Source organism: Peromyscus leucopus, chromosome 15, assembly GCF_004664715.2.
Source record: "Peromyscus leucopus breed LL Stock chromosome 15, UCI_PerLeu_2.1, whole genome shotgun sequence".
In the NCBI taxonomy this organism is placed as follows: Eukaryota; Metazoa; Chordata; class Mammalia; order Rodentia; family Cricetidae; genus Peromyscus; species Peromyscus leucopus.
Window position 1 is genome coordinate 83,791,125 of NC_051076.1, and position 14,893 is coordinate 83,806,017.

General features: G+C 39.8%; 1 protein-coding gene across 1 annotated transcript in view; it reads left to right on the plus strand.

Annotated features, from left to right (window-relative positions):
• Positions 1 to 14,893, plus strand: part of Serpinb7 (serpin family B member 7) — a 45,880-nt gene continuing 30,987 nt past the window's right edge. Inside the window, exon 1 of the mRNA XM_037211025.1 lies at positions 1 to 223. The gene's annotated coding sequence lies outside the window, so the exon portion shown is untranslated. The remainder of the gene's footprint in view (positions 224 to 14,893) is intronic.

Here is a 14,893-nt window from a genome sequence, read left to right on the forward strand (position 1 = left end):
CTTAGTGAAGTCTGGGAAGGAGGAGGGACTTCATTCATTGCTGTCACTGCTGCTAGGTTCCTGTTGTCAACCTCTCCCTTGGGAGTTAAGCCAATGGGAAGTCTGGAGAATCTTCCCAGTGTCTTGGCAGAAGTGTGCAGGGAGGAGCAGAGAGTCTTAGGGAGAAGGAGGCAGGAGGAGCTGGAGCCAAGCAGTGAAGGTCCCAGAGCTGCAGTGGGAGGAGGTGAGTGGCACTCTTATGCATGCTGATTTATTTTAGGCTTCTAAATATGAGTGACTGGTGCTCAATAATCTGTATGTTATGAGCATTCATCTACTCTTCAAGTGACAGCTGAATGTCTAAGACCTGGCAGTCACACCCCATTACTTGGGTACAATTGTCCCCTTCACTCTTCTGAGGGGGTCTTAAGCTCCCCTACCCCAATCTCTGGGTTCTGTGGGGTTTGTGGTAGAATTAACTTCAGAATAACAGTGACAGTGGATGGCAATATCTATTACATTGATCAACACACCCTACATATAAGAAGCACCTTTATTCTTCACTTTGTAAGAAAAAGCCTACCATTGCTGCCTGGTATTCAAGTTTATAAAAGATGACATGCACAAGAAATGCAGTGAATATCCAAAGACCAGAGTCTGGGCTTTGGCAGGACTGAATAAATATCTGTGAATGAACAAATGAATGAAAGGTTATTTACAAGATACTCATTTCTACCTCCTTTTCTAAAGCAATGGTTTAAAAATCCTACCATACAAGTTACATGCCAACCCCAGGTCTAGAGGCCATAACACAATAATGGTAACTCCCTCAAAGGTCTGCTGAGTTAGATAGTCCCTGTTGAACATATTTTGCTTATTATAAAGATTCAGCAACTTTTGATGGTAAACTTGGGAACTTCTATTTAAAAACAAAGAGAAATGTTTTTCAGTTTTTAAACTCTCCAACAGGTCCAAAGCTGGGACAGTTGAGCTTTGAAATATTTCTATACTGTAACTGTCTTCTACAATTTATAGCCTCAACACCTCTGCTAGTGATTTTGCCCATGATGAAAAACAACTCAAAAGTGTTGTTTATGTGGAAAAAAGTTTTCTTTGTGTTTGTGAGGTTCTAATATTTGTGGTGATTAAGGCACCAATTTCAAGAAGAAACCTCTTACTTACTCATAATTGCATCTGAAAGATTTAGATTCCATGTTTGCAACAGGGTTTTCAATGTTAATACATGACTGGAGATGTTCATATTTAAGTCACATTAAATCCTCTATAGGAATCTAGTAAATCTATTCAATTATTCTTTAAAAAACAAGTGTGAATTCTTCAGTTTTTCTGAAGAGTGCTTTAGAGACCAGCAGATGGCAGACACAGGAAGAAGGCAACTCCACATCAGGAGATCACAGTGTCATCCCTGCTTGATGCGCAAAGCTAGCTTTAAGTTGAGTTTATTTCTGAGGAAACACAGATTTCCTAATTTGTTCTCTGAGAACAAAATGAAGTGTGTTTTCCTGTCTGAAGTTGGCTGTGCTGTCCCTGGATGTGCTAAGTGGAACATCACCAGAAGAGCCTAGCTTCCTAAGTCACACTTAGGTGTGAGCCCTGGAGCCTCATCAGTTTCCCTGGCTGGATAAGGGGTGACCACAGATGACACTGGTCATCAGAGCAGTCCAGAGAGGCTGGAGTGATGGGCACCAGGCAGGCAGGCCCCTCCCTCTTGCTTTGCCAGCCGCTGGCTTCCGTTCTCTTGCTGTATTCTGCTCGGAAGCCTTCTGCAAGCCTTCCTGTTCTCCAAGCACTTTACAGAAACTCTGCAATTGCTCCGTTTCTAACTGAGCAGATCACAGGCTACTGCAGGTGGGGAAGAACGCTGTCTTACTGTTTTCTTGGTACTGGTAGTGCTTTAAACTGGGGTATTAGGAGATTTAAGAGTTCTTGGTTTTCAGGAGCCTTTAATCCAGGCCACAGAAGCTTTAGATTTGTGTTTCCTTTTTTATGAAATGTGAAGCATTGTGCTGCGTTCTCCCATCTTCCCTGCTTTTAACTGTGATTTCCCTGTGAAAAGCTGAGAGAAACCTGGGGACTGCAGAAGGTATTCAAGGGACAGATTAGACTGATCCTAATTTCTTCTTCCTAGTTAAGTAAACCTATTACATCTGTGGAAAGTGGAGATCCTGAATGAGCTGAATGAAACTCACTAGCAAAAGCATGTGTCAGACAAGTGAAGGAGAAACTGTGCCTGACGAACAAGCCTGTAACTTGAAGACAGTTTGAAATGTCCATTAAACAGTTTACAACAATTATATCACTCTGTGAACAAAAGTTTAAGTTTCTCTCAATTATGCCATTAACTATTATTTGCTATCTATAATGAAAGGTGAAAACTAACAATAGTGTTCGTATATCAAGTTGGCCACCTGTATTCAGAGGTTCCACTCAGCCAGCAGCAAATCCAAAACATTCATGGAGAGAAACAAACCACACTGAAAACAAACATAACATTACTTTTCTTGACATTATTCCACAAAAATACAAAACAGCTATTATTTGCATTGTTTGTATTGTATTAGTTATAATAAGTGCTCTAAACATAATTTTCACTTTCAGAGAAGGACATGGGTAGATTACACACAAATCCTAAAGTGCTTTATGGAGGGGAGCTTGAACAGCTAAAGCTTTCCTAGAATCCATACCCTGTGGACTCGGTAGGACATTCATACATTTAAGGTTTTCACATGAGTGAACTTTTGAAATCTGAAAGTAGGATGCTTTTGTTCCCACATGTTATGTAACAAGAACACGCCTCAGGGGATACAAAGAGAAAACCAGAAATACGTTTCTCAGTGTGCTGTTTCTTGTTTTGATGACAAATCCTGAATTCTACTGTACGAGGTCACAAACAGCCATCATATTGCATGGTTGTGTGGAACGGTTATGAACCATAGGATCAAGTAGCTAACAGAGAATGAAACAAAATGCCACAAGATTCTTTCCTAGGGATGCTCTCTGCTTCATTGTAATACATAGGACCTAAGTGCATCCAGGTCCAAGGTTTTGCAGAAACTACCTCTTATTTTCTCCTTTTTATTGAAAATAGATTTTTCACATAATATATCCTGATTATAGTTTCCCCTCCCTCTGTTCCTCCCAGGCCCTCCTTACCTTCCCTCCCTTCTTGATTGTGTTACTGCTGATTAGCCCCATTTCCTTGGTTCCAACTAAGATCTCTTTGTGGCGTCTCATCCTGCCTTGTCAACGTTTGTCACTTGTCTGTCAGTCAATTTGGGCCTAGAATGTGTCATTGTCCTCTGGTATCTATAATATGGGTAAAGCCCAACCTCTCCTATGATGATGCTGAAAATATATCCAAATAATAAGTAGAGAGAAGAAAGGCTAGTAGACAAAGGTTTTAAATGACCAAACTGATTAATATAGTTCTACCATGGTTCATGCTCTTTGTGGAGGTGCTGGAGATTGAGCCTAGAGCCTTGAACAGTCTAGATAAGTGTGATGCCCCGTACCACACTTTTTAGTTTCACATACAATGCCAAACTGTCCATAGAATTTCCTAAATAAGAAGTGATATTGTGACATAAGAAAAACCATTTTTTCTCTCACCTCTTGAATTTTAGTATTTGTGTGATAATTCTGGATTCACTTGCCAAGATTTTTCAGGGTTTTTTGTTTGTTTCTTTGTTTTTGTTTTTGTTTTTCAAGACAGGTTTCCCTGTGTAGTTTTGGTGTCTATCCTGGATCTTGCTCTGTAGACCAGACCGGCCTTGAACTCACAGAGATCCACCTGGATCTACCTCCCTAGTGCTGGGATTTAAAGGTGTGCACCATCGCTGCCTGGCTGATTTTCCAGCTTCATTGAGTATGATTAATAAGCTGTTGTGGAAGCTAAAAACTGGAAGATACTGAAACATCTTAGAAATAAATGAGGGCCACTAGAAAATGGTAAAAGATTATGTATATTAAGGATCCAGCTCCACACACACACACACCTATATCACAAAGGAACAATAAAACCAACCAATCCCCCCTCCCCCCCCCCCCCCCCACACTCACATATTTGTTCTCTTAGCCTTCTGGAGCAACGAGATGGAAATGAAAGTGTCAGGAAGACTGCGGTGAGATCCTGGTTGGGTTTGCTTTCTCTTATAGCTTCTGCTCTGTCTTCTCTCTCTCTCTCTCTCTCTCTCTCTCTCTCTCTCTCTCTCTCTCTCTCTCGGGCATTAGCATTGGATTTAGGTACCACTTGAGTATTTCATGATGATCTTATTTCATATTATTAGTAAAATCTGCAAAAGCTCTGTTTGTAATGAGGCTGCTCAGACTTTGCACCCAAGCAGCCAGAAGGACAGAAGTGCCCTTTCCTGCAATGAGGAAAGCTGGGGGAGGAGGAGTGAATTGGGGAAATTTACAGATTTATGTTCAAATACAAGAAGTTTAAGATGCCTGTAAGACATCAAAGGCTTGAGCTTCTGTTCTTACTAGTTAGTTATTTGAATAATCTCAACATAAAATCATTTCATATTTAAGTCGGTCTAAATATCTTAATATTTAAAAATTAGCAAATAATCTGGTGTGTGTGTGAGAAGATATAAGAACATATTTGTTTCAAGATAATCCTGATGAGTCATGACCAGATTCTGTATGTGATGGGGTTTAAGTTTGTAAGATACTTGGCCTAAAGGAGGCTCACTGGTCCAAAATTTAAACAGTTAATGTTAAGGTCATATGGGAATATAAGGCACCCCTGAAAAGTACTTTAAATCTTAGAAACCCAGAGCAGGAGGGTGACATGACTTTAATGGTTTGCAGCCTCCAGTGTTGACTCTGCAGTTAGCAAAGCAGTCGCTGGCCACCAGGCAGCGTGCTGTTTCTTCTGCTTCAGCCCATCACTCTGCTGAACGTTCCAGAGACTTCCCTACAGGTCCATCCTTCTTAGTGCACACTTGTTATTTCACTAAGTTAAACAGTCAATGTGGGCCATTTTGAATCATCACATTTCACATGCTATGTTTTGGGAACTCCGTAAGTTAGGAACACATTCCAAGCTGTGGAACACACGAAAGAACAAGTCTGACCTGTGCTGCTAAGTAGGTCACAGCGCAGAACTGCACTGCAAGGGATTGCCGTCCAGTGGCTGTCCCACGTTATGAAAGCAGAAACTTACCATGCCACTGTGGGGTTTGAGCAAAGTGAAGACTGGCCATAGAACGAAGCTTAACCAGTTTTCAGGGAAAAAGAATGTGGACCCTGAGGAGTGTTGGTTGACCTGGTATCAGTCACTTACAGCCTTGCTTCTAGACATTTGAGGTAGAATGACACAGAGGTGCATGGAATGCTGGGAAATCCCCTCTAGTCGGCTGCCGAATTATTACTCTATTAGAGGGTTTTAAAGACAAACTTGGTTTCTGACTCAAAGGAAGCTGGCTGGTCAGTGTCCATTCTTTTCTGCCTTCTAAGCCACAGAGTAGCATGTCCACATTTTAATTACAAAAAGATTTTAGATTTATTACTTTTATTTTTCTCATTTGTTGTCATTGTGTGTGCATAATGTTTGTGTGTGAGAGTACAGGCAGGCACATGCCACTGCTGTGTGGGGCAAGAGGTCAACTTTCAGGAATCAGTTTTTTTCTCTTGCACTGGGGTTCTGGGGAGCTAACTCAGGTCATTTGGTTTACATGGCAAGGGCTAAGTGATCAAGCCAGTCCTTCATATTTTTAAATTAGCACAAAAGTATTATGTTTCATAGTGGATTTTCATACATGCTTTTGCTGCTATAATCCTGTTTCCTCCATCTCCACTGCAGTGGCCCCTCCCCATGCCTATCCATTCCTCCCACCATTAGCCCTCACTCCACTTTCATGTCACACATATCCTTTCTCCTTTCTTCTTCCCACTCTATACCCCCTGTGAGTGCCAGTGTTTATGTGGAGGAGGAGAGAAAACAACTTTTGAGAATTGAACTCAGTTCCTTAGGTCTGCTCAGGCAAACACATTTATCTGGTGAGTCATCATCTAAGTGTCCCCATCTCAACATTTTGCAGGATGAATCATATCCATCAGCGTTTCATTGTGCTATAGTGTTGGTCATCTGAAAAACTCCACAATGACACACTGGGCTATATCCAGTTTCCAGGGAACTTTGGATCTCCATATTCACCAATGCAGCAAAGCCTTTTGAATACTAATTGAACAATACTGTTTTTATACACTCAACTTTCATTCAGGTTTTAACCTTCCCCGTTGCATCCCAAGTGCCTTGCTATGGTCCCCACTCACCTATCCTGCCAAGGGACATGGATGTTTCTTGGTTTCTGTGTTCCCAGCACTACCCTTCCATCTTTGGGGGTCTCTGTGCAGCCCAACTAATTACTCCATTATTTCCCACGGCTTTCCTCCTAAGCTGGGTGGAACCACAGACCCTGCCTTTCTCTAGTCTCTGGTGTTTGTCCTGTGGTTTTGTCCCAGGGGAGTTCTGTATTTGTTCCTGGCACTCCCAACCATTGATTCAACTCTTCCATGAGCAGCTGACAAGCACCTCAGACTCAGACCCCCAGACCTTAGCAACCTCTGCAGAATTTCACATGTACCTTGTGAACATTTGTTTAGTTGTTAACTAAAATCCAAATAATACCTTCTTGTATTTTCTTCCCTTCCCCTCCCAAATCAAATCCATCCATTTACCCTGAAGGTAATATTTAACTGGTGACATTTCGGAATACATATGAACATACATATATGTGTGCAACAACAATTAATGAAAAAGGAGGCCATGGATTTGAAGTGAGCAAGGCAGGATATATGGGAAGATTTTGAGGGAGAAATGCTAAGGAAAAATAACGTAACTATATCATAATCTCAAAAATGAAAGAAATAATGTTTAAAAGATTCTCCTTCTGAAGTTTGGTCTCACTTTTCTGCATCTTACCGCTGCTCCTGCCCCTTACCTCTGTCACCTTGGGCTGGACTGTGGAAATCATCCTTTTTGTTTGGTTTCCCCTCTTGTCAATGTATAATCTACTCTATAGAGTAGCTAGAGTATTTTTTCACTGGACCCTCTGACCCTTTTGGATAAAGCCCAACTTTCTTAAATAAACTTATAGCTGGAGCCTCACTGGACAATCAAATAGCAATGGATAGCTTCCTTTTCTTTCTTCTTTCTAGGAAGCTCACTTCCCCTTCTGATCACCATCTACACACATTAGAGGTTTACTCTTACCTTTTAGACTTGATTTTCGATGCTTATTTCCTGTGAAAACCTCCCTTGACCATACAATCTAAATTAGTGATTCCCATCTCATTATCTTATTTCTAGGAGTCTGTGAGTTTCTCTTTACTACACTTAATAATTTATAGTGTAGATTTTACACGCATGTTTAATATGTTAAACGTAATTTGAGAACTTTCACACAGCTGAGAATAGCCTTTAACCTTTTGTGTAGAGGTTCAGTTAGGTGAATGAGTGGCTGCCGGCCTTTCATCAGGTGGATCTAAGTCAGGACAGATGTCTCTGATTCTTCTGTTCTTTCTGTTGGAATTCTCCCCAAAAGACAAGGAGTTTTCTCTATATCCCCAGCAGGCAGAAATGCCATCACCATCTCCTAACATTAAAAAATAAAACATAATGGGCACATAATAAAGGAGTCACAATTTTTTTAGAAGTTTCTTGGAAGCCTCTGTCCAGGAGCCTCTGTTTGCGTGACTCTTGGCTAGTCTCTAGAAACATGGTCCCTCCTGTCTGCACAGGAGATGAGAAATGGATTTTAATGGAAGAAGAATTATTCTCCCCCAAATTAATTTCACTTTGAATAAAGATGGACACTGAATATTGAGTAGATTATCCGAAAACTTGGCTACAGCATACATGTTAGTTTGATGCCTGTTTTCTTCATTATGTCCTAAGTTCCTTAAGGAAGAACTATACTTTCTCTCTCTGGAAATGAGAACAGTCAACAAATTGAACCTTTCTGGTAATCATAGGATAGCCTTTTCTCAGCAATCCAGGTGGGGATGCTACATCCAGGAGGCCAGGTTCCCCAGAAATCTAAACTTTCCATGCCATATTGACTTCTATCATTTTGTACCACATTTGTGGGTTCTTTTGAAATCACCACCTCCTGAACTTCCTCTGATTTCTCCATAGCTTACTTTTCATATTGACTTTCCCCTTCTGTCTGTGATGGTCTGTCCACGTCCTTAGCTCTCCTTCTTCTGCATGCAGCCACTCGGCAAATCTTTGATCCCCAGAGCTCAGAAGCATGGATTCTGCTAAAGCAAATGATAGCCTCCTGCTTCACTTGCTTTTCCTGTTGTTGTTGTCATAAAACTTAGGAAAGCAGCTTAAAGGTGAGAGGGTTCACTGAGGCTCACAGGTCCTGTTTAGTCCAGCATGGAGAAGCGTCAAGGAAGCAGGAGTTTGAAGCAGCTCCTCATCACATCCACAGTCAGGAAGCAGAGAAGGCCAAGCACACACACTGCTCAGCATCTCCACTTTAGTCTAAGGTCTGGCTAGGGATGGCACCACACATACCTGAAAGGTCTTGCCACCTCAATGCAATCAAGATAATCTTGCAGTGAAGAGCACAAGCAATTGGTTATCCAGTCCTGAATGGTCAGCCCTGAAAACATACACACAAGCAACATTATACAGACTGAGCAGTTATATTGAGGAATAGATATGTATATACATATTTGTCTAATAACAATTAGCGAAAGGAGGGGCTAAGCATTTGAAGGAAAGTAGTGAAGAGTATATGGGGAGGTTTGGAGGGAGGAAAGAGAAGGGAAACGTTGTAATTATATTAAATCTCAAAAATAAAATTAAAAAATTCATGAGAGAGAGAGAGGAGAAAGAGAAAGAGAGAGGAAGGGGGAGAGAGATCATCTCCCATAAGCATGCCTAGAAGTCTGTCTTCCCGGTGATTCTAGATTCTGTTGACAACACTAACCATCACAACTCTAGACTGTTGCTTTCATGAATATTAAATTTTCATAAAATCCTTGCATACATACACTAGCCATGCATACATTTGTATCTGACTTTGATATTTGGCTTTATAGTAAGAATCATTTTAATAATGTCATTTCATATTAGTTTAATACTATTTCTGATTTAAGCCAAGCAAATAGCACAGCTAATGCCAACCTCTCTTACAAACTTATTATTGGAAAATTCTAAGAAATCCAGATCTCATGTACAGATGGAAAGATATATATATATATATATATATATATATATATATGATTACATTCACATATATTTGATATGGCACACTAGATATTAAAAAAGATTTAGTGTTTCTGGTTTTAGGATGCCCTTTTGGACAACTGAGTAGATAGACGCATTTGTATTTTTTATATTCCATTTTTACTTACCTGAAAGGCATTATATCATAGACAATTACTGTTTTATTTTCTGTACTATTTTTAGTTCAAAATTTCTTCCTTCATTGTTAAGAGCCTCATGTATCCCATTGTTTGGACACATCACAGTTTATTCAAATGCCTCCTATACATTGAGGTTATTTATGGCACTTTGGATTTTTAAAATATTTAATTTTCTTTTATGTATATAAATGTTTTGCCTGAATGTATGTCTATGTACCATGTGTGTGCTCATACCTGGTGCACTGGTGCACACAAAGGCCAGAAGAGGGTGTTGGATCCCCTGGGATTGGAGTCACAGATGGTTGTGAGTTTTCATGTGGGTGCTAGGAATCAAACTCAGTTCCTCTGGAAGAGCAGAAAGTCCTCTCCTAACTACTGAATCTCCTCTCCACTTCTTATTTGTGATACTGTGTAATTACAAACAATAATAAGATGAATAATCTCATATATCAACATTTTTATATTGTCAGAAGTGCATCTTGATAGTCCCAGAGCTCTAATTGTTGGGTCCAGATGATTGCCTTTGCAGCTTTTTAAAAGATATTGCCAAAGTATGTAGTTTTCATCCTCTTATCAATGTCTTTAACAGAGTGAATCTTCTACATTTTAATGGAGTTTAATGGATCAGTTTTCTGTTTATGCACCATGTGTTTGGTGTATGCTTTAAAATCTGCTGGTCTAAATCATGAAAACATTCTGCTATGATTTATATTTCATATTTCAGATATAGATCTATGGTCTCTATTTTCCTAGTTTGTGCACACTATACAGGAGGTCATATTCAATTGTCTCATGACCATTTGCTGAACAGATAAACTTTCCACACTGAGTTGCCTTTGTATGTATTTCAGAACAGATCAGACATGAACTTGCCTCAAGGCTGGAGTGGTTTTCAGTGACTTCTGTGTCTTTCTCCGTCAGCAGGCCTTGAACTTGAACATGAGTTCTTCTAACTCTGTTATTGAAATCATTTTAGTCATTTGGTTGCCTTTCTACTTCATTTAAAATTTAGAATTATTTTATTCTATAAAAATCCTCAGTAATTACATTAAAATTCAGAAAATGTAGGGGACTTTACTTATTTTTAATGTATGAAAGATTTGCTTGTATGTGTGCACATGCATCGTGTGTGTGCCTGGCTGCAGAGGCCAGAAGAGGGCACGAGAACCCTTGTAATCAGAGTGACAGACAGGTGTGACCTACCATGTTGAGCAGTGGTAACAGAACCCAGGACCTCTGCAATAGCAACAAGCGCTCTCTCCAGCCTTTTAAAACATTTTTTACTAATTCTTTGAGAATTTCTTATATCCACAAAATGTATTTTGATCAAATCTTACTGTTGTATTCATGCAATGAAAAGCTATGACCAAGGCAATTTATAAAAGGAAGCATTCGATTTAGGGCTCCATTACAGTTTCAGAGGGAAGTTGACCTTGATTATCATGGTGGGGAGAGTGATGGTAGGCAAGCAGGCATGGCCCTGGAGCAGTAGCTGAGAGCTCATTTGACCCAAAGGTTACAGGCAGAGAGAGACAGAGACAGACAGAGACAGAGATACACACAGAGAGACAGACAGAGAGAGACAGAGACGCAGATGGGGACAGACAGAGACAGAGATACACAGAGAGAGACAGACACAGAGATATAGACAAAGACACACACACACACACACACACACACACACACACAGAGAGAGAGAGAGAGAGAGAGAGAGAGAGAGAGAGAGAGAGAGAGCAATTTCAAAGCCCACCCTCAGTGACACATGTTCTCCAACAACCCTATACTTTCCAATCCTTTCCAAGCAGTTCAACTAACTGGAGATCATGTATTCAATTTGTAGGGACCATTCTCATCCAAATCACCAGAGATCATATCTGCCCACTCCCCCTAACTACTCCCAAATCTATTTCCTACCCCTTACCCCTTCCAAACTTTCTGTTTTCTGGTTTTGTTTGTTTAATGACCACTTAGTCAGATTAGTGCTCCTGTGTCCTCATAGCTGTGGGACCATGCACTGGAGCAGGGTACACCTACCAGAGGTTGTATCCTTAAAAGACACCAGCTTTCCCTTCCCCAGAAGCCACCCCCCGCCCATGGATACTCAGTAGAGCCGGGGGCTCACGAGTCTCTTTGTTCTCTGTGCTGCAATGCGGCCTGACTGGAACTCGGGCAGGCCACCACAGCTGCTATAACTTCATGAGTGCAGACGTTCGTCGTGTTCAGGAACACTGCTGCACTCTGGTCCTCCATGCCCTCTGGCTCTTACAAGCTTTCTGCCCCCTCTTGAGGGAGTAGGTGTGATACAGATGTGCTCTTATAGCTGAGCATTCCAGACACTTATTCTGCACTTTCACTAGTGAGTTTCTGCATTAACCACCATCCTTCATCCCACTTAATTTTTATCTATTCCTCTTTTCTTTTTGCTTGTGTTGTGCTAACTCTCTTTCAAATTTCCTTCACTGGTTTTGAAACATGGGGATTTTTTAGACATTGAGTTGTATTGGGTGGCTTTATGTCAACTTGACACAAACAAGGATGATTTGAGAAGAGAGAATTTCAATTGAGAAAATGTCCCTATCAGATTGGCCTGTAGGCAAGCGTGTGGGGCATTTTCTTGATTGATAATTTATGTGAGAGGACCCAGATCACTGTGGGCAGTGCTGCCCTTGGGATGGTTGTTTTGGGTGTTTTAAGAAAGTATGCTGAGCAAGTTGTGAGGAACAAACCAGTAAGTAAAGTTCCTCCATGACTGCTTCAGTTTCTGCTCCAGGATTCCCACTGTGCTTGAGTTCCTGCCCTGACTTCCCTCAGTGATGGACTGTGGTGTGTGATGGGAAATAAACTCTTTTATCCCCAAGTTTCTTTTGGTTGGTTCTTTATTACAGCAACAGAAAACTCACCTAAGACAGAATTGGGGATTTGAAATAGGTTTTTGCTGTAAAAGCCTTGACCATGTGTTTTTGGGGAGGATTGTGGTGTCATTTGATCTTTGGGCTGGAAAACCCATTCAGTGCACATTGTTCCGTGGATTGTCCTGTGGGATTTTGGAAGATACAACTGTTGAGAGCAGTGCAGATGATAGAAGTCTGGCCTGTGAAGCTCAAGAGGGATGTTTGAGAGGTACCTAAAGGTTTTATCAGGGAATTTGATATTTTGAATTAAGAATCAGTGATTCTGATCAGTTGGGGCTAAAGAGTCAGCCATGATTAAGACCAGCATCACTGAGGTGAAGTCTTCTGGGAAGTGTTTCCTCAGAGTCAGCACACAGAAGCTGTGTTCCAGCGGCAGCCAAAGTTGTACATCATCTTGGAAGCCAAATTTGATAATGTGTAAGAGTTTACAAGGTGGTGCTGGTTTTGAAGGCAGGTGGTAGAAGCCCAGGATTGCAGTGTTCATGGGGAGAAGTTGAGGCTTGGCACCATGACCTCTGCTTCAGTTCCTGCCTCCAGGCTCCTGTTGTGACTTCCCTCAGGGATGGATGGTAATTTGTGAGGTGAAATAAACCCTTTGCTCAGTAAATAGGTTTTGGTCATGGTGTTTATTTATCACAGCAATAGAAGTCATAACTAAGGCAGGAATAATGTATTCTTCTAGCATTTTTCATTTTCCCTCTTTGTTTCTTTTCTGGAAGTCAGTCCAGTGATACAAACATTAGCCTGCTCATTGTTGTCTCATGAGTACTTGAAACACTGGTCATTTGAAAAAAATCAAAGGGGATATTTTGTTTCTCATCTGCTTAATTTAGAAAATACCTGTCGATTTTTCTTTAAGTTTACTAACTCTTCTTCCTGCTGTTTCAATATACTATTCTTCAGTGACATTGTATTTATTTTGTTTGTGGTGATTGTGTATATGGGATGGGGAATGTTCTCTTATTGTTCTTCATCGTATGTTTTGAGAAAGAGTCTCTCAGTTAACCCAGAGACCACTGATTCATCTAGGCTGGATGGCTGGGGAGTTTCGGGAATTCTCCTGCATCCACCTGCCAACCATTAGGCCTTTTACATGGATGGTAGATCTCTGACTGACTGAGTCTTTTCACAAGTCCTCAGTTTTGTTTTAATTTTTATTACATTTGATTCTAAATATTCAGTTTGGTTCTGTTTTCCACTTATTGTAGGAACATTTTAAATCATTTTTAAAACACTGTTTTTCTGTTATTACTGGTTCTTTCAATAAATAGATTTTTATTGTTCTTTCTTAATAATTTGTGTACAATTAGTCAATTCATTTCACTAACCATTAATTCCCTTAGACAAACTCCAGGGTAAGGGAAGCAGTGCTATCTAAATTAATTTTGCAGGGGTTAACTTTTCTGTGTTATAAATATAATTATATATGTAAACTTAAAGCATCCCTTCTCCATCTCCCACATATTTGTACTCAAGCAAAAAAGATTTTAAAGTCACACTTCAAGTGGGAGACTTTGAATAGAAGCTCTATGGTTATCACTGGAAGCTGGAATAAAACTCTTAATTGATATGAAAAATAGAAGCAAATAGATAAGCTAAATGTGTTGTTTGCATTGAACTTAGTCACTGGACTTGAAAGACTGATTCTTCCTGATAGATATAGAATAACACATTTATTTGGGAAGTTGAAATTCTAAAGTGGAAGGTAAACTTTTTCTTTTTAAGAAGCTTGAGTTGAATTTTATTTATGAAACTCTCATCATCAATCTGATTATAAATGTCAGCAGAACTAAGTTCAAGGAGAGAGGATGGTTAACAAGCAAAAGAGTGACTCAGTTGTTGGGCATTTGCATTTGTTGTTCGTTACTATTCATTATGGTTGTCACTATGACAACATGAGGAAATAACATGACACAAATAAATGAAAACCAATATGGCCTTCACTATTTGGGTTTCTGATAGAAGGAGATTAGAAGTCTCGACAATTGCATTCATTTAAATGTCTGAGAAGGATGTTATTTATCGCTGAGTGAAAGCTAAAGACTATTTGTTTCATAAGTAGAAGATAATGAGAAGAGCTTGGAAGACATAGAGCAAGAAGACACGGTAAATATTTACATAAAAACAAGATAAGTAGACTAGTTGAATTCATTTGTGCTCTGCCCTCAAAACAGTGACAAAAATGTACTAAGAAATAAAAATAGACAAAACATACAATCACTTAAAATGAATGTATCCCAGTACAACATGTAATTAAGCCTTGGAACTTGCTCCTACAGGATTTTATTCAAATAAATAGCTCAAATCAACTGAAAGGATATAGTAAACACGGTTTATATAAAAAAAATCTCAAAGCTTGGAATTTGGAACAAGTAATGTGTTAAGCAAACAAATGAAATACAAACAGCTTAATCTTCAAGGTAATGTGTTGGCATGTTTTATGATGTGCAGCGTATTTCCCTTAGTTTGAGTCATTTTTTTTCATTATTGTGCCTTATGTATTACTATCCACTTACCAGAGAGATTTTACACTGTCAGTCTAACTACAGTTTTTCTTTTATAAACATGTGGAACTGAACTCAGGACCTCAT